Consider the following 21,380-nt stretch of genomic DNA (forward strand, 5'->3'; position numbering starts at 1 on the left):
TAAAATAAAATATTCTATGAATTAAAAAGATAATGTCCATTATAATAATAATAAAAACAAACATATTTATTTGGTTAGTTTTACTTAAAAGTATTATAAAATGTAGTCTCACTCTAATTGTGCTTGCTTTGTTGCCAATACCAAAGAAGATAAGGTAAAAATATTTCACTCTCACTCTCATATAACATATTTCCATGTGCAAAGAGAAGAATTAATTGAAAGTAAAAAGATTTGATTCCTTCCTTATAATAGTAATATGAGGATGATGTTAATTCAATTCTTAATATAAAATTAATGTGGCATTTAAAAAATATTAATAATAATTAAAAAATTCAATGCCTATTGTCAATAAAATATTTCAATGTTACTCTTAGCTAAATTATTTCAACGTGGCAAATTTACGTATGGTTTAAAATAATAATAATAATAATAGCATTTTAAGTATTATTATTTTACATTTTGACTCTTGTATTAAGGGATAATTTTGAATGGACTATATAGAGAGATTTTCATTTTAACCATCATCTATCAAGTCTTTATAGAGATGTAATTTTTTAAGGTGCAAAATTTTAAATTATGCATTATAAAAAAATTTCCAACTCAAAAAAATTGATCCTTCTAGAATCTTGCTAGATCCATAATTAAAATAAATCTATAATAATTATATTAATATTCATTATATAATTAGTATAATATAATATAAATATATATATAAAATTCCATTTGAAAAATAACAATTAAAAAAAATCAATCGTGTATATATAATAATATGATTATTCTAGTAAAGCATGATGTTAGAGAGGAATTTTATATATATATATATATTCACAAATGTTGGAATATTCAAGTACTTCCTAATATGTATAGGACACACATTAACTCGCTTCATGTTTTAGGAACACAACACACATTAACTCTCTTCATGTTTCATTCTTGTTTGTGAATTGTTGTCTTATTTGCAATTAGGGAAGTGGTTAAATAATTTTTTTATTATTATTATTTATCTTTTTTTCTATAAGATATAAGTTAATTATTTTAAATTTTTTTTCACTTATGTATTGTGAGGCATAAAGATTAAAAAATTAATAATACTAAAATATTAATAGATATTATTTATAAAAATATTAATAAACATTATCGATAAAAAATATTAATAAATATCATTCATAATAAATATCAATAAATATCATTCACATAAAATATCAATAGATATCATTCATAAAATAGCCTTTATTACTACAAATAATTCGCCACACAATCTATGTTTAGCCCCAAGGGATAGCTCAAATGGTCGAGTTCCCGTTGCTAAGCATTTTCCCAGTTGGGAGGTCACGCGGTCAAATCTCCTCGACGCCCTCGGGGTTAGGCCTGATATGATCGACCGCCAGATCCCTTCGGGTGGAACTGCCCCGCTTCTCAAATCTCCTCGACGCCCTCGGGGTTAGGCCTGATATGATCGACCGCCAGATCCCTTCGGGTGGAACTGCCCCGCTTCTCTACGTGGACGTAGCGGCCACTCATTGAATGCCCGTGAACCACATTTAAAAAAAAAAAAAAAAAAATTAGCCACACAAAAGAGAACCATGAAAATATTAGTTTTTTATTATTACTTAGAAAAAACTATTCTAAAATATTTATTTATTATAAACATAAAACTGAAATAAAACATATAAAAATAAAAAAAATCAAATCTATTGTGTTTTTATGAAAATTCTAATCAATAAATTAAAAAATAAATAAATAAAATATCAACAAATATCATTTACAAAATAGCCTTTACTACTCCAAACAATTAGCCACACAAAAAAACCATGAAAATATTAGACTTTTATTATTACTTAGAAAAAACCATTCTAAGAAATTTATTTATTATAAACATGAGACTGAAGTGAAAGAAATAAAAATTAAAAAATCAAATCTATTGTACTCTTATGAGAATTCTAATTAGTAAATTAAAAAAACAAATATTATAATTAAAATTAGTAAATAATATTCATTTTACAAAATTATAATTTATTATAATTACATAATTGCAACTAAAAAATGTTATTGGTTTAACAACACAATAACAATATGCAATTTAATATAAATGAGTTTAAATTCGTTTTAATTTTAGGTTTATTAATTTGCAAGAAGGATTAAAATTTTTGAACGGTAATTGTTTTTTAAATTTTATATTTTAAAACATAGAAAAGATGTGCATTTAATTATTTGAAAAAAAATATGTTAAAAAATATTTAGAAAATAAAAGTTAATTAAATCATATAGTATTTTTAGGCCGATAGGCCTTCCTTTGAAAGGGACCTTTCGTCGTCCTTTTCATTCCGACGTTGACACTTGTCATTAACAGCAAATTGACATTTGGGTATTTTGCATTTGCAGTTTCGCATTTGTTATGCCACTGTGTGCGCTATTATTGGACTCGAACCCGCGGGCTTCCGTTCCATTTGCCGGTGAAACCCTCAGTATGGGAATCCTTGCGGGCTCTCACGGGTGGTTTTGTGCAAACCAGAGCTAGCGATGTTGTTCAGAAGGGTTAACATGCATAGGGTCAGGGTTCGAGTTTCTCTGAGCATGGGTCAGGTTTTGAAGCACGATGAGCACTTGATTTCTAAGGCGGTGGAGGCCTTTTATGAACGGGACGTGGATTCCATGAGGGCGGCGTCTCGGATGGAGAAGTTTTTGTGCAATAAGGAGATGGTAGATGTCTCTGTGAGGATGTCAAGGGCCATGTATGCTGAGTTCGTGCAGCAAGCCTTTCAGGCACCGCGTTGCTCAGTTGTAAAGAAGAAATGGGATTGAAAAAACCAAGAGGCGTATATACACACATTGGGTTGAATAATTTAGTGCACATTGAGGCAATGACACGGCTTAGAGCCGCTGTAATGATCAATAAATAGTCAGGCAAGATGCATCATTGCCTCAATTATTTGTAGGATCAGGCTGTATTTAGTGTTTGACAGGTCTTTCCATTTTTTGTAGTTCTGGGTTAGAATTGTTTTGCTTCCAGGAAGGTCAATATTGCCAAGACCTTGATTTCAAGTTTTTTCAAACAGAAGAGTTTTTGGGTGTTACAAATGGTGGAGTTTGTAGATTGAAGCTGTGTTTTATGAAGGGTATCTGCGATAGATGTTATCATAGTTTTTTATTTTGAGGAAACCCAAACCTGTAATAGCGTTTTTCTGGGTTACCCTTTAAGGTGTCACAAGGGTTCCCAAACTGAGGGTTTTAAGCTGCTTTTAGAGGGTTTTCTGAACCAGGATCTGGGTATTTTGAGAAATGTCAGGGGAAGAGTATTTGGAGGTGAAGTTCAGGCTCCATGATGGTACAGACATTGGTCCCAGAAGATATTTATCTGCCACCACTGTTGCCACCTTGAAGGAAAGCGTCCTTGCACAATGGCCCAAAGGTAAGGATTTCATTTCTATCATTTTTTTAATAATTTTACGTCTATTTAGTTAGTCTGGAATCTCAGGCCTCGTTATTATTATAGATCAGTTTTTGGTTGAAGGTGCATTTTTCGGATACTCTTCCGCTTGCAGGGCTTTGCCATCTTTCTCTTGGAACTTGAAAACAGAAATTCTTGACCACAGATCTAGGATTTTAAAATAGGTCCAATCCCACAACTCTCACACACACACACCTGAAAATAAATAGTAAAGTTTGATAGCGCAGGGTGGTTTATAGATCTGGTAAGTGTGTGGACTGGGGAGCATTGATGATAATTCCACAATAGTTCACAGCCTTGTGTGTGTAGTACACCCATTGGAAACAGGTCATGATTGGTTGGTCTGAAACCTCTTTCACTGCGGCGGCCAGGCCACAAATAGACCAACAGCCCTGAGGCTAAGCAACAATAGCAACAACCAGTACAATATCGGCAGCTAGGCGTCGGATCATCATTGCAGTAGAGCTACAATAAATACTACACAGCTATCCATCAGGCAGGGGGAGCGAGGAAACTGGAATTTGAACCTGGTTCATCCTCACGACAACTGCTCCAAGTTGCCTCTTGGCCACAGCCTGGTGCATGAACACATACATGTTTGCGTGTGTTTGACTGGAACAGAGAAATAGGTATAACTGTTTGAGATGGGTTCTGGTTCGTGATTTACTGTGTTGAGAATTACTAGATCTGCAAATTCTGCTTAATTCTGTTTAGAATCCTCCATATTTTAGGCAGGTCATTTACATTGTGGCAGAGGATTATCTCTGCAGTCCATTCATCGAGAGATATGATAGGAGATCCCTGGTTGCAACATTGTACTTAATTTTAAGTTTTAACCAAAAGATTTGAAGATAATGATTAAATAAGCAGATTTGGCATGAATTGCGGCTCGAGCGAATGCTAGGTCTCATTGCAAATACAGTGGAGGGGTGGATTTGAGGATTTTTATTTATCATATGACTATTATGCATTTGTATAATATCATCCTGGGGTTTGTGAAAAGGAAGAGCCTGCCCTTGATCAGGTTTTCTTGCTAGAGCAATGGAACAATAACGGAGGGTTAGGGTAGAAGAGAACCTTGTATTGTCCACCCATCATAGTTTCCAGACTCTGCTGAGTCTACCTGATCTCTCTGAGTCTGAATGATCCGGTGAGTCGAGTCAACCCAGTTGGTCAAGTCTTGGAAAAAAATGGTCAACCCCAGGATAACTTGATAAAAGCTCGTTTTCATGGAAAATACTCAGCATGTCAACTCATACTTGGTCAAAACTTGTTGTGCGGTCTGCCTTGTGAGTCTTGCTAAGTCAAACCGGAATAAACTCACCAGAGCATCTATAAAGGCATATTCGGGGGTCATTTTGCTCATCTTTACTTGTTTTCAACTCAAATCGGAGAGGGTGTCTTAGTGCACACATGTATATATTAAACACGCCATGCAAGAGTGCAGCATGTGCCTGGTAGTGAAACAGAAATCAAACTATTCCTTTGCAACTTTTCAGGCATCATGCGAAGGAGTGACATATGTCTGGTCAGGAAGCACAACTAACCTATTAACTATTACCTATAAAATGTTGAAGGGGTGTGAGGGGAAACACCACATCCCCACAGGATATGCAGATTTGAGACAACTCAAGTCCATCAGACCCCAGCCAGCAAGAGCACCCTTGATGGGCCACAACAAGTCAGCAATGGCATGGGAGTGGCAGAAAAGGTTTATTTTCCTATGCCTTGCAAACAGCATCACATGCACCAGTAGGCAAATTGAAACTGAGAAATGCTTCAGCAGTAAAGAAACTGTGCTGTGGCTGGAAATAAAGGGCATCATGGCTTTTTCCCAAAGCAAACTGATATCAGCTCTGCCATATGAGGATAGGACAGATAAGGTCAAATTAAAATGATTATAAAATGCAAACCAATCCTCCAAGGCCTACTAATTTGCACATACCAATTCGAAATCATAGGTCAACCTTACCAAATTCATCATATTACTGTCCAGTAAGTAGTTGACTACGTCATAATTTTATGTTCATTGAAAAAGAAGGCTTAATGACATACGCATTTGTGTGTTGATATCTGGGTGTAAGTAATGCATTAGCATATGTGTTACCATTTAACTTAATATCTGTAGTAACCATTCAATTGGTTTTATTTACAATTCTTGCAGGCTTGAAAGAAAAATATGACAAAGCAATGAGGAGAAATGATGTGAAGGCCATTGTTGTCACTGGTATGCAACTTTGCAGAAGGGATGGAAACGGTACTAAATGTTCAATGGTGTTATAAATCTTTATATATATTCATATATATAGAGAGAGATGTAAATGCTTCTGTTCAAAAATCGAGATGATTTCATGTCTATGTCTCTGTTTTGGCATTCTTAGGTAATGGAAGCATATTCTCAGGTGGTTTTGACATCAACGTTCTCCAGGAAGTACAACAGACTGGTATGCCAAACTAAGTTTTCATACAAAATTCAAATTCTGTTGCAGATTGTTTCAAAGGTTTCCATGTTTGCTCATATTCAATTCTCTGTAACTGTGTATCTAGCAGGGAACTTGTCACATTTGGGTAGAGTTTCTGTTGATCTTATGATCAATACTATTGAAGGTAGGCGTTTGTTATATATGTTGCTTTTTTTTTGTTTTCACTAAAGTTGCAAGTTGTTGGTGATATGTAAGGCTGAAGTGGGGGTACTGTATCTCGGGAATGTTAGCTATTATCAAATCCACAAATAATGTATAAGATAGAGGAATGTTGCTTTTACTTTGACTTGTCATTTCAAAAAACATTATCAATTCTTGTAAAAGACATTTTGTTGGATCGTTATTTTCCATATGTTATTTGAATACTATAAAGTGAAATTATCATACCCTTGACATTTTGAGCTTTTCTAGGAATGTGCCAAAATATGGATACCTAGGCTTATTGTAGAGTATAGTTGGATTTGATGGTACAGTTAAAAGTAGCATTCTTATAGCATAGTTAGGAACTCATCAATGTATTGGTAAAGGATTCTACATGTTTTCCTGTATTGTAATACGTAGCTGGATATGTTGATATTGTTAACATAAAAAAATTAAGATTCTGATGGATGTTTAGGCACCCCTGAAAGTTTGGAAAAGGATTCTATGTGTTTTTAGGATGGAACTTTTTTTCTGGCTCTGACCTTTTTGGCCTTTTGGTGTTGTTATAGAGGCTAAGAAACCTTCCGTAGCTGCTATTCAAGGGCTTGCGCTTGGTGGTGGATTAGAATTAGCAATGGTATGTGGCAATGATTGTCCATCTCTTGTAATTTTATGTTTTGGAAGGGGAATTTTGGGAACTTACATGTTTTGAGTTATCATGGATGTATTTAATTTACACAGTCTTGTCATGCTCGTATTTCAACCCCAAAAGCACAGCTTGGGTTTCCAGAACTTCAATTTGGGATTATTCCAGGATTTGGAGGTAAGATTTCTCAATGTACATTTATCTGTCTCAGCGGGGCTGACTTCATACTGTGGTATAGCCAATTTTAATCTTACTATGAATTATCTGGAAAATAGGTAATGATTTGTTTCCAGCGCTGAAGACTCTTAAATGAAGAAGGCGGCATGCAGGCTTTTATATTTTATATTTTATTGCGAAGTTATTTGTGGCTTCTTGAGGGTTGATTTTCCCATGCTTTAAACCTGTCAGATCATTGGACTATCATAGCTCCTAGCGTGCACGTTATTGTTGTATCTATGAATGGGTTTTTCTGCTTCTTGGCTTCGATCATGACTATATGGGGTGGCCTTCTGTATCGTGAAGGGTACATGGATTTTGTTACAGAGTTTCAGAATTGTATGTTTGAGAATACTTATTTGCTCAAGGCTACTGAGGAAAACAAGGTTAAGGTGTTTGGGAAGGATTTCATGGGGTGGGCTAATCCCCAGACTGCAGATGATTCTGTCTGGGAAGATGCAGAGGAGAGCTTGGGGCTGGAGGACGAGGATAGGGATTTGAATGAAGAGATTGAGGAGGCTACTAATGGTGGTATACAGAGCTTGGCCATGGGTGCCCTGGGTCATAGCTTTTTGGTCGGTGAGACTGGCATTGAGGCAGCCAAGAATTTGCACCATGGGATCCATGGGAAGGGCATGTCTGTGAAGTTCAGGTAGGGGGATTTGGGGGGTGATGGGTCTTATTACTCTACACCGAAGAAGGGTCTTCTCATGAGAGCAGAGACCAATATGATGTTGATGAGCCCTGCCAAGCAGGGCAAGCCTCATGCTGCAAGGGTTCACCAGCTGGATATTGAGACTGGGCAGGTTGTGGCAGAATGGAAGTTTGAGAAGGATGGGACTCCCATCACGATGCGGGATATTACAAATGTTAGCAAGGGTGCACAGTTGGATGCTGCAGAGTCGACCTTCATGGGGCTTGATGACAATAGGCTGTGCAGGTGGGATATGAGGGATAGGCATGGTATTGTTCAACAGTCTGACAACACGGTTTCGAATTGGGCCAATGGTCATCAATTTGCGAGAGGTACAAATTTTCAGTGCTTTGCAACTACTGGGGATGGATGCGTGGTGATTGGATCCAGTGATGGGAAGATTCGGCTTTATGGGAAAACATCTATGAGGGTGGCAAAAACAGCGTTTCCAGCTCTTGGATCACCGATCACACATGTTGATGTTACTTATGATGCGAAGTGGATTCTTGGGACTACTAATACCTATCTTATTCTTATCAGTACTGTCTTCACGGTTAAAGATGGACAGTCAAAGACAGGAGTTTCTGGGCGGAAGGGGCACAAGATTCCAGCTCCGAGATTGCTCAAGCTTACTCCAGTGGATGCACATTTGGCTGGAAAGGATAAGTTCCATGGTGGTCAGTTCTCTTGGGTAAGTGTTACTAATATGCATTTTGGTCTTCTGATTTGTATTGTTTTTCTTCCCCTTATGTTGTTTATTTGACTTTAATGTCCTGTTCAATTTTGAACTCCAACTACTACTTGTTTCAAAGTATGTATTGAAAATCATTGGTTTCCATTTCATGAAAAGTAAATTAATGAATGTTTCTATCCATTGCACTCGCAAAATTGTAAACCAAAAATTGAACAAATTTCTATAAGCCAGGGCAGCTATTAGCCATGGGGTTGTACTAGTGTTTGGTCACATTTAAGCATTTTCTAAACCAGCAAAGTTTTTTTGAAAGGGCACAGCCTAATTATTCTAAGTTTTAGTTTTTTTTCATCTGAATTCGGAGATGCAAATTTTGACCAGATTGTTATTTGTTGCTATTTAATTTTTATTTTTTTTAATGTATAAATGGATTCAATTCGCTTAAAACCCAGTTTTTCCAAACAGAATCTAGTGATACAATCTTTGACTATATCGTGATTTGTTGTTGTTTAAAATTCATTTTTGAATGCACAAATCAATTCAGTTCCCTGAAAAACCCTTGGGATACTAGCCGCCTTCACGGCTCAAACTTGTGATTTCAATAAATCCCACCTGGATTCCAGACAAAATTGATAAAAAAAAAATTGTAAACCAAAAATTGAACAAATTTCTATAAGCCAGGGCAGCTATTAGCCATGGGGTTGTACTAGTGTTTGGTCACATTTAAGCATTTTCTAAACCAGCAAATTTTTTTTGAAAGGGCACAGCCTAATTATTCTAAGTTTTAGTTTTTTTTCATCTGAATTCGGAGATGCAAATTTTGACCAGATTGTTATTGGTTGCTGTTTAATTTTTATTTTTTTTAATGTATAAATGGATTCAATTCGCTTAAAACCCAGTTTTTCCAAACAGAATCTAGTGATAAATCTTTGACTATATCGTGATTTGTTGTTGTTTAAAATTCATTTTTGAATGCACAAATCAATTCAGTGCCCTGAAAAACCCTTGGGATACTAGCCGCCTTCACGGCCCAAACTTGTGATTTCAATAAATCCCACCTGGATTCCAGACAAAATTGATAAAAAAAAAATATGCTTGAGAAAGAACCAAACATAGAAGAATTAGACTATGATGTTTTGAAAAGCAGTGATATTGTATGAAAAAAATAAAAAACAGAGTACCTAAGTTGCTCAGAACTTCATTAATACTTTTGGGGACTTCTTTCAAAGTTTAAGACTTTTTTATGTACAACAAATCCGTTTCTCTTAATGAACTGCACTATCCAAATTTGGTGTCGTTTCTGGACAGTAATATTTCTGGTACAGAAATGGTATGGAAATGCGGCCAACATGCAATTAGCCTTTTCTAAAATAAATTAGTCTCTGCACCTGGAACCAAAGTTTGAGATCTTCAACGGGCACAAGATGGTGAATTTCAACGTTTTGTTGCTTGGTCGAATTATCTGGTTGAATATCCAGTAATTTGTGGGGCCTTTAAAATAGCATCTTTAATTTTCAGACCAAACATCCTATTTTACTTGGCAAACCTTCTCAGCTTGTTGCTACATGGCTCATCACCTTTCTTTCAAGAAAAATGAATTCCCCAAACTGTTCCATTAATTTTTAATAGGTCTTGATTCTCCCAAACACAAATTTCAAACATGGCCTTACAGATACACAAAAATTTGGCCATATGCTTTTTCAATATCACCACTATAAACAAATAATAATGTATTAAAAGTTAGCAATTGTCTATGAAGGGATAAGGTACACAAAAAATGACTTCAACTTCATAACATGTAGCAATTGAACTTATAGGACCGTTGGCCTGCAATATAACCTTTATTAGCTCTTCAAGTGTACTAATTTCTGACATCTATTTCTCTTCATCACTGCAGGTTACTGAGAGTGGAAGGCAGGAGCGCCATGCAGTTGCCACTGTTGGTAAATTTTCTGTCATCTGGAACTTCCGTCAAGTAAAAAACAACGATCATGTGTGTTACAAGGGCCAAAATGGGCTAAAAAGCTGCTATTGCTACAAGATTGTTCCAAAAGATGTATCCATTGTGGATAGCAAATTTATGCATGACAAATTTGCTATTACAAATTCTCTAGAAGCTCCACTTGTGGTTGCAACACCAAAGAAAGTGAGCTCTTTCAGCATAGCATCTTAACAATAACATCCATTTCACACTAATCATGGCGTTGAGCAATTAACTCAAGTGATGAATTATAAACAGTTGTACTGGCTTGTGCATATAACATTCGACACCTTATTGGAGTGGAGTAAAACTAAATTCTTTATAGATTTATAATCTGTTGTATAGCTGAGAGATTGGGCATTTGGTGCGTTTGAAGCAATGCTTGTTGTAATCTGTGTAAAGTGATGAACATGAGCTATGCTGCTTGTAAGTCTGTGTAAAGTTATGAATTGATTTTGACACCAGATGCTAACTTTGTCACTTAATTCTTATTTTGTTCAAATGGACGGTCAGTATTGACATTTTATATAACTATTGACAGTTTATAATGGAGAAATTCGAGGAAATGGAGAGGCTTTTGAATGGTATGCATATTTTTGTCGTGAAAATTCAGAAGAGATGCATTTGATGGCGATCTGGTAGATTGAGTAGCATGCTATTACTAGCTATAAAAGCTTAAGTTCATGGTCACATGGGAGGGAGCTATATTTTATTCTATTGATTTTTTTCTGCTTCTTAACCAAGGCCTCCATTCTGCCCGATTTTATAAGAAAATGAGCTTGAGTGGAAGATTTCATTGCTGTGATCGACTCATTTTTTTTGAATAGTTTGTTTATACACAATTTATCCTATTAATGTATTCATTGTTTTTAAGGTTTTATGTTTTAATTCTAAGAGTTTGGTTATGTAATTTTTTATTTCATATTTGTTTGTGTAATTTTTTACTCCATATTTGTTTGTATAGGTCTAAGAAATGTGTATGCCAAAAATTCTTAGATATGCATTTAATTATTTATGATCTGTTTCTAGTGCTTGTTTTGTCACTGCAGAATGATCATATATATGTGGTAAAAACATATATGATTCATGTATAATGATAGTTTTAAATATAATATTAATAAATTTATATGTTATGAGTAATTGTTTAATTATAATATTAAAATTTTAGAGGTAGGATTGCTATTTTATTTAATAGAATTGATAGGTTTTTTTGGTTTGTTTATTTGTTCTTTAATTATTTTCTGTTGATGATCATTATCACTTTATTATTGTTATTATTACATATTTTTATTGCGTCGAGAGACATTCTACAATTTAGTATGGGGTAGATTTCAGCCAGCTCAAAATGCTCATCCGTTAGGTTTGAACTAACATTTCTTCTAGAGAAATTCAACAATTCCAATTTAATAATCCTATCGGCCTCTCTTTGTACCTTTTGGGACAATTGCTAGTAAATAAAATGTTTGAAAGTATATTTTGTATGTTATTAATCAGAGTTACATAATAGTTAGTACACGCTGTTTAAATATAACTTAATTAAACTAAAAAATAATAAATACAAAGAATTCAGCACAAAAATAAAACAACTAATAAAATATTGTATTGTTAAATGCCATCGTTAAAAGATTAACAAATATGATTAACTAATATTGTTTATATTCTCTCACACACACATATATAATTTATTAAAATATATTTTTAATATAATAATAAGTTATTTTAAATTGAAAATATGGAGAAAAATTATAATTCATAAAATTGAAATAATAGAAAAATGAAAAGAAAAAAAAAATTCAAAAATTAAATAAAAAAGAAAAAAATTAGTAACTAACAGAAATGGATGAACCACACACGGGATGAACCACATTGGATGATTCTAAGCGCATAGACAAATGAATTTTGATGTGATTATCACAGAAAACTTGTCTTGAAAAAAAATGACAATTACTAAAAACCCGTAATAATAAAGAGCCCATAATAAAATCTCAACTAATCTCTTTACACATAAATAAATTTAAATAATAACCAAAAAAAATTAAATTTTTAACATTATAAATTAACACGCAATACAAAACAAAACTAAATACCTAAACACCATGCCCACCGGCAAGTTTAATAAAATATAACTAAAATCATATGCTAAAATTTACTTATATATTTCCTAGTAAACGTACTTTGCTAGATACATTAAATTGGTTTAACTAAAATGGAAAGACATTTAAATTTGTGTTTTTGATACTTTAAAACGATGGAAATAATGAGTTTTTTTATTGATTTTTTTTTCAAATTTACATTTTGAAACATAAAAAAAGATTTAATTTTAATGGAAATAATGCGTTTTTTATTGATTTTTTTTTTTAATTTACTTTTTGAAACATAAAAAGATTTACATTTTATTTGATTTTTTTGATATTTAATAAATTTAAAATAATTTATAAAAAATATATTTATTTTAATTTTAAACTTAAATTTTATTTGATTTAATTATTTGAAAAAAAAAAACATCTTAAAAAAGCTAAAACACATTGGACATTTTGCATGTTATTAATAAAATATAACTAAATTTTCATATATTAAAATTTATTGATATATTTCTCAGTAAAGATATTTGGTTAGGAGGTATTGAATTGGTTTGATTAAAGTAGAAAAACATTTAAGTTTGTGTTTTTATACTTACTGTTAGAAAAGACATTTTGCATGTTATTAATAAAATATAACTAAATTTTCATATATTAAAATTTATTGATATATTTTTTAGTAAAGGTATTTTGTTAGAGGTATTGAATTGGTTTGATTAAAGTGAAAAACATTTAATTCTGTGTTTTTGATACTTTAAAGTGATGAAAGTAATATATTTTTTGTTTTTGTGATTAAATTGAGTTTAGGTTATTGGATTGAAGAAGAATGATCAATCCACAATGAGATCTTATCACTAGGATGTCTGGCTTCTATTTTCAACTTTTCTATATGAGATTTTAACCTAAAATCTAGTGGTGGACAAAATCACACACAAACCAACTAGTCTACACTTTATGGATTAAATAATAGAAATAATATTGATTGACATATCAGTAAAATGTTTTTATATTTTAGAATTTATCATAACAATTAACACTTATGTTGGTTGTTTTGTATTGGGCAAAATAGGGTTCTTATGGAAAAAAATGGATTTTTATTTTTATTAATATTTTATTTATTTTTATTAATTTTAATTTAAATAAAATGAAAATTTTATTTAAAAAATCATAATTGGTTTAGCCAGCAATCAAATAAATTTATCATCTTAAATTTTGAAAGTAAAATTAAATTAAAATTTATAGAAAAACGTTTCCGTTGAAAAAATCATATTAGAATATGCGTATTGTAATTGGTTGTAAATATTCAATTCTGAACATAATAATGTTCTATTGCATACACTCTGTTAAGTCCCTACATTGCTCAAAAGCAAATGCTTTCTCTCCGGGAAAAGAGAAATTCTAAACCCACTTGATAAAAAAAATCGGTAATTCAATAATGTTGAGTGGTTTCAATAAATAAAATGATATAGTCTAAATCATTAATATACATTAATTAGAGTGAGCACCACAAATTGTCGACCGGCAAACTTATTTCCATTTTCACAATGCAATTGAGAGTGTTAAGGGTGAATAAGGTCAATTTGTTTAAAGAAAAAGAGAATTGATGCGATTGCATATGGGATTTTGGTAATGATAATTAAATATCTTAAGATTTTATTAGCATATGGAAAAATGTTGAACAAAAATTAAAACAAAAAAAAATAATATCACACATTTTATAATTTGAAATAAAAATAAAATGAAATAAATAAATAAAATTAAACGAAAAATAAAAAATACAAATTATGTAACTTTGTAGTTAAGAATAACTCTTTGTTTAGGAATATTCACTTATGATAAATAGAATATAAAGGAAGTAAATGACAATTTTTTTTAATTAAGAACTAAATCCAAGAGACAACACGTGCTACATAATATTTAGTTTAAATATAGTTAAATTAAAATATATGTTATTATTAAGTTATTATAAGAAGGTCATCAACCCCGTCCTAGAAGATCAAAAGTATCATCAACCCCGTCCTAGAAGATCAAAAGTATCTCTCTATTTTAACTAGCTCAAAGAAGAAAATTAATATAGCAACGATTAGAATGAATTCTCATGAGCTCCATAGTGAAACAGGTTGTTGGGTAGTTCCTAAAATGCCATGGATGGAAAGGATCTGCCATATATGTGAGAATAGGAACATCGAAGATGAAAACCACTTCCTCTTAGAGTGCCCCGCGTACAACCACATCAGATCTCAGTTTCACAATCTTTGTTACAATACTGACCTTCCTAGCCTTTTACAATGTCAAAATTATAGTGAGCTGGGGGCGTTTCTCTCCAAGCTTTTTGAGCATAGGAATAAAATCTTAAATCAAAATAAATAATTTGTTTCTTTAGGTCCGATAGACCAATGTTTGGTCTCAGCGGACATTAACCATCATCATCATCATCATCAAATATGTTATTTTTATTATTAATTTGTACTTTATTGGCCATGAAGTCAATTCAAACATTTATTAACTTTTGAATAAGTGTGAACTAAAGAGTTGAAAAATTATATTTATCTAGAATTATGATGATTAGATATGATAATATATTTGATAATTTTTAAATGAAAATCAACCAAGACAAGAAAATTTATATTTATCTAAAATTATGATGATTAGATATGATAATATATTTGATAATTTTTAAATGAAAAGTAAACCAAGACAAGAATGTAAGACATATAGGTTATATATTATAAAATTGGTTAACTAGTAATAATTATAAATTTGAAATATAAATTTTTCGGAAATGTGATTATTTATTGGAAATTTGTAATTATGAAATTGAAAGTATTGAAAATTTAGATGAATTATCTTGTTTTGGAGTGAGAGATGTAAAAAAAAAGAAAAAAAGTACATCATTTGTAATATCCCTACGGTAATAACTTAGCATAAATTAAATAGTTATGAAATAGCTAAGATTTAGTTATGAAACTGATTCTTGGTATTCGGAAACTAAATGAGAAACGACGGGAATAGGCGAGCGAGGCTTATAGTTTTTTGGATGTTCTCATAAGGGGAACGTTTTTTGGACGTTCTCATAAGGGGAACGTTGGAACGGTTAATACGATTCTTTTTCTTAATCACCAAAAGACTTTAATCGCCATTTTCAGTCAGCAAATATTTCTCAAATTGTTTATCAGAATTGAGTCGGTTGGTGATAACTCCTATGTGTTTGATCTATAACGCTGCTCAGATGTTAAATATATTGGATTCGGTCTACTCTATTTTGAGAGCAAGTGAAACTCTCCGGGCTTGAAGAAGAGCCATTTAATCCTGCCACGGTAAAGGAACTGAGCTTATTGTTTCATGCTGGCCTGGCGCACGAGTAAAATTCATGATAAGAGTTCATTGTGCCTGTTGAATGCAACATATAGCCCATTTCTACCGCCTATCAGGATGGGGTGCTCACCGTTATAGCTTCCAAGCTTCCTCCACTGCAAGGCACGGCGTTTTTACACCATCAGATAAGTAACTGCACTCTTTATAGAGAATAATACGCTGTGCTTTATTAAACAGTTGGAAAATATCATGTGGTTGCCTTTTGCAGTTAAGGATTAAATGTTTTATATGTTTCCCTGGTAAGGAAAATGTTTTAATGCATGCAGTGAAAAGATTGATTATTTTATATGTTTTCTTGGAAAGGAAAATATGTTAATGCATGCAGTAAAAGATTGATTGTTTTATATGTTTTCTTGGTAGAGAAAATATGATAATGCATGCAATAAAGATTGATTGTTTTATATGTTTTCTTGGTAAAGAAAACATGTTAATGGGTGCAGTTAAAGACTAAATATTTTATAAATTTCCTTGTTAAGAAAATATGTTAATCCATGTAGTGAAAGAATGATTATTTTATATGTTTTCTTGGTAAAGAAAATAGAAAAGATGTTAATGCATGCGGTAAAAGATTATTATTTTATATGTTTTCTTGGTAAAGAAAATATGTTAATGCATGCGGTAAAAGATTGAATATTTTATATGTTTTCTTGGTAAAGAAAGTATTTCAATGAACGCTTATAGAAGAAATAGCTGTTAAGTTGGATTTTATTGAGAAGAGATATTGCATGGGGATACTAGCTAATCTCTAAGTTTCTTGTGAAATGATTATGCATTACATGCATGATAGAAATAGCTAATGATGTGTTTCTAGGCACATAGATATTCATTTCTATAGTTTCTTTTTGGAAAAAGAGTGCATACTTCATGTATGAAGATGAAGGCTTTTATGAGAGTTTTCTTGAAAATAAAAATAGAGGTTCTTTCCTTAAAAGACACACATGAGTAGTGTTCATGCAAGAGCAAGAATCCATACTTGTTCATGAAAAGACTATGTGCATTGAAGTAAAAGTAATTGTGTTAGGAAAAAACACACGCTGCATGCACATAAATGTAGCTATTGTGACTTTGGAAATATGAGTTTGTGTGTATATAGAGAAAGTGATCATGTTAACTTTCTTGAAAACAATAATCTCTTGAAGAGATTTTCTTGTTAGATGAGTTGTGTTGATTTCTTGATTTTGGATGCATAAGTAAACCTTGTTTTTGTATCTTGATTTTTATGCATAAAGATGGATATCTTTAATAATTTCTTGAAAGGGAAGCTTGAGAAACCCTCATATAGGAAGATAGAGAAATGAGGTTATAACGACTTCCTTTAAGAAAGGAGTATGTGGTTTGTTGTATGAAATGATGGTAGTATTCTAGTGAAGGAAATATGTAATGCATACATTAAAGAAGGGCTAATATGATATGCTATGGTATGCACAAAGAATAGTCATTGTGATATGGAGTTATGTTCTTTGTATGTTAGAGAGACTATGTTAAATTCTCGAAAAATAACTATGAGAAAAGAACATATGTGCTTAAGCATAGAAATAGTAGTTTATTACATGTATGAAGATATAACGATTGTGTTATAAATGTTAGTAGAACTAATGGGTTGGAACTCTTAAGAAAATTATGCATTAGTGTAAATAAACATTGAGGAGGTAAAACAATATTTACTTGAGTATATGTACTAGTTATATAGTATGTCATGCTTGCTCATGCATATGAGTAGAAGTTAAAATATCTCTTTTAGAGGTTGCTTATTGATTGATTAATATGGTATCTAATCTTGTTGCCAAGCTTGTTGACGACTACATTGACAGGAAACGATGGTGGATGGTGCCAAAGGAAAGTGATGTTTAACCTTGTGGCAGGAAAAGGATTAATGGTCCATGCAGATGAGTTTGAGTTGTAGGATCATACATTGCTAGAACAATCATGCCACAAGGAATGTTGCATTGTGGCAGTATGTAAGTAAAAGATTACATGGAAACTGTATTAGCTTTTAGCTAGTTATGTGACAACGTAAAGATAATTCAATGTAATAATTTTATAACAATGGTTAAGGGATGGAATCCCTTATAAGCCATTGAGTGAGGGGTGAAATCCCTCACGAGCGTTTAATAATAAGATTAAACGTTTGCTGGTTTTCACCCTATGGGGTTTCCAGGGTATATCGGTGTTCAATGGTGTGATTGCCTTTTGTATCAGTTTGATAATGTTGCATCCTTGATGATGATGGTTCTTTATTTGATGAGATAATCATAATGTCCAAGTATGTGATTAATTAATATGGTTAAGGAAATCATGAAATGGATGCAAGGATTCATGAGACAATTCATGCTACCACAGTGGTGGTTAATGGTTATGCAACTCACTGTCTTTTATTGCAATTTACTTGATGTACTAATGAACATTATATCTAATGGTTAATGATGAATTGTGGAGTTGTGAATTTGATAATTACTTGTGGGTAATTTGTATAAAAAAATTCTAACTCCCTGCTCTTACATGCGAGGTTACCGGGGTATGTGACAAGTGGTATCAGAGCTAAAGGTTGCAGTACTGGCACCTTTGGGAATTGGTAAGTGGAAAAGAAATTTAGGTATGCCACCAGTGAGCATTAACTCAGGTATGAGTTTAACCATTCACATATTGATTTACGTAGTACACTAATTTCGGCATGATAAGTGTGATTCGTGTTTAAACTACTTTGAGTAGTAAGTAAAAAAAGTTGTTGCATAACTATGTTCATGACATTGGATTCCTGATGAGGATAAAAGACAATAAAACTCGTGTCATACTTATGAACAATATTGAACACTCATTGAGGAAAGTGACAATCAACTACCAACTTTTGATTTGCAAATATGGCAATAACAATGATGCATTTATTGAACAAGATTGAAGTTACAATGAACAAAATTTAATGAGGCAATGCATGAATATAAATTATGGGGAGCATCCTTGAATAGGATGACAAATTGTTTTAAAAGGACATTAGAAGAACCCCTTAGATATTGAAAACATGTAATGAGTCAAGCAGCGAGACTTGATTGTCATAACTAATTTTGATTAAGTTTTGCCATGGTTTCATTAAGATGATTGGTAGTTGTGATTGGTTAGTGTTGCTGACTAACTAATAGCACTTATGTGCATGAATTGAATTTGATTTAAGTTTATCACAATTCGCAAACAAGTTATTGTGGTAGTTACTTCATGTATTGGTCTGTTGATGGCAATACATTGAGGGAAATTGGAAAATGTTTAGATTGTTAGCTCAACTATTGTTGACCTCTATACAGTAATGAATATTTGCATATACTTTTATGCGTGATAGTATTGTGCCGCAAACTAAAAGATTAGGGAAGTGAATACTTGTTAAAAGGATGCATATGTATAACTAATGTTGCTAATGGGATTAAGTAGTGGTAGCTTAATGGCAACAAGAAAAACTCGTCACGTAAAATGTTGCAATGAGAATTGCTATCATAAATGAGAAAGAATAAGGTTATATGATATGCATGATTGTGTTATTTGGAAATCAGAATGCCTACAACATGTATGCCAATTGTGTTTCCTATTAATCTAGATGTTGTGAACCCATGTTGAGGGTTAAGTGTAGATGCATCATATACATGCATGTTTGTTTTGTTAATGATAATGATTAAATGGTTCATTATGTCAATTACTTTGGGAAAGAGTGATGAAACAGAAATTTAACATGCCAGACAGTTGCAGATAGTTGTGAAAGGCTAGAATGCCTTGGGTTGATGGCAGTTACCTGCCCGGAGGGGTTGATGGTACTTGTCTGCCCGGATTGTGAAAGGCTAGAATGCCTTGGGTTGATGGTCGTTACCTGCCCGGAGGAGTTGATGGTACTTGTCTGCCTGAATTTCTTCTCCTTAGAGATAAATTATCTCAATAAGGGAAAAGAGTTTATGTGCTCATTGGAATTCTTGAGCTGGTTGGTCAGTGGAATTCCATGTTAGACCTGGTAAGGTCTCTATCAAAGACATTGTCTGGATGTGAAAATGACTTGATTTGGTTGTGGAATCCAGTCCATGGGTTGGGAATTCTTTAGCCTATTGTGGTTCTCATAGCTAAGGAAATTAACTAATCAACTATATGTTATATTAAAAATGAATTTCATATATAGATGTGTAAAAATGTCATGCACATTTAACGGGAAATGAGCTTACTGCTCAATAAGGAGTTATTGGAAATTTTAATTCCTTTATTGAATTATTAATCTTGTGAACGTCTTAGTAGGGGCTAAGGAAATTTTCACTTGATGCAGTAATTGACTGTTTGATGATTAGAGAGCTAGGTGCTCTTTTGGTACTTTTAGAAGTACTCTGTGGATGTCTTTAGTGAGAGTTAATTTAGTGTGCTTGTGGAGCAGTGATGAGCTCTTCAATGTACTTGTAAAAGTACTGTGATTTAAAAATCATCTAACATTGCACAATTGATTGATAGTTAAAAGTATCTCATTTGACTCAGAATATTGTGACTAATGCGATTGAATTTGTTTGTCATACATTACAGGATTACTTACCATGGAGGGTTGATGGGTTGTCCAACCACTATTAAAATGCTTACGCGGAAGTGCTCATGATTTTCAAGAGTAGATGGTAAGTAATGGTAAGTTGATATAGAGTTTGGTTTTTGAATTTGAATAAGGGCCAAGTGTTGGCAATTAGAACTTGCATATTTTTGCAGTTATGAATGCTTATGAATATTGATCTTTCTTATGCTTATATCATTACTATTTTGTTGTAGTCATTTCTTGAAATGAAATCTTTGATTTTAAAGAGGAAGGATCACTTTTTGTGCAGTTTAGATGATTATACCATGAGTAAAATCTCAAGTTCCCAATGAGAGATGAACACCGAGGACAGTGTTCTTGTTAAGGGGGGGTGTATGTAATATCCCTACGGTAATAACTTAGCGTAAATTAAACAGTTATGAAATAGCTAAGATTTAGTTATGAAACTGATTCTTGGTATTCAGAAACTGAATGAGAAACGAAGGGAATAGGCGAGCGAGGCTTACAGTTTTTTGGACGTTCTCATAAGGGGAATGTTGGAACGGTTAATACGATTCTTTTTCTTAATCACCGAAAGACTTTAATCGCCATTTTCAGTCAGCAAATATTTCTCAAATTGTTTATCAGAATTGGGTCGGTCAGTGATAACTCTTGCGTGTTTGATCTATAACGCTGCTCAGATGTTAAATATATTGGATTCGGTCTACTCTGTTTTGAGAGCAAGTGAAACTCTCCAGGCTTGAAGAAGAGCCATTTAATCCCGCCACGGTAAAGGAACTGAGCTTATTGTTTCATGCTGGCCTGGCGCACGAGTAAAAATTCATGAGAAGAGTTCACTGTGCCTGCTGACTGCAACGTAGAGCCCATTTCTACCGCCTGTCAGGATGGGGTGCTGACCGTTATAGCTTCCAAGCTTCCTCCGCCGCAAGGCACGGTGTTTTTACACCATCAGATAAGTAACTGCACTCTTTATAGAGAATAATAAGCTGTGTTTTATTAAACGGTTGGAAAATATCATGTGGTTGCCTTTTGCAGTTAAAGATTGAATGTTTTATATGTTTCTCTGGTAAGGAAAATGTTTTAATGCATG

At 32.9% G+C, this 21,380-nt stretch overlaps 1 pseudogene across 1 annotated transcript; it reads left to right on the plus strand.

The window, feature by feature from the left end:
- Positions 1–2,390: 2,390 nt before the first annotated feature.
- On the plus strand, positions 2,391–10,500 carry LOC149179773 (protein CYPRO4-like; annotated as a pseudogene). The gene is made up of 8 exons (XR_016256878.1): positions 2,391–3,409; positions 5,613–5,675; positions 5,830–5,892; positions 5,999–6,055; positions 6,642–6,709; positions 6,814–6,895; positions 7,127–8,319; positions 10,217–10,500. The product of XR_016256878.1 is annotated as a protein CYPRO4-like (transcript).
- Positions 10,501–21,380: the final 10,880 nt, after the last annotated feature.

This window comes from Pinus tabuliformis, chromosome 3_2 (assembly GCF_031772625.1).
Source record: "Pinus tabuliformis cultivar Carrire ecotype Pingquan chromosome 3_2, CPIR1, whole genome shotgun sequence".
Taxonomy (NCBI): domain Eukaryota; kingdom Viridiplantae; phylum Streptophyta; class Pinopsida; order Pinales; family Pinaceae; genus Pinus; species Pinus tabuliformis.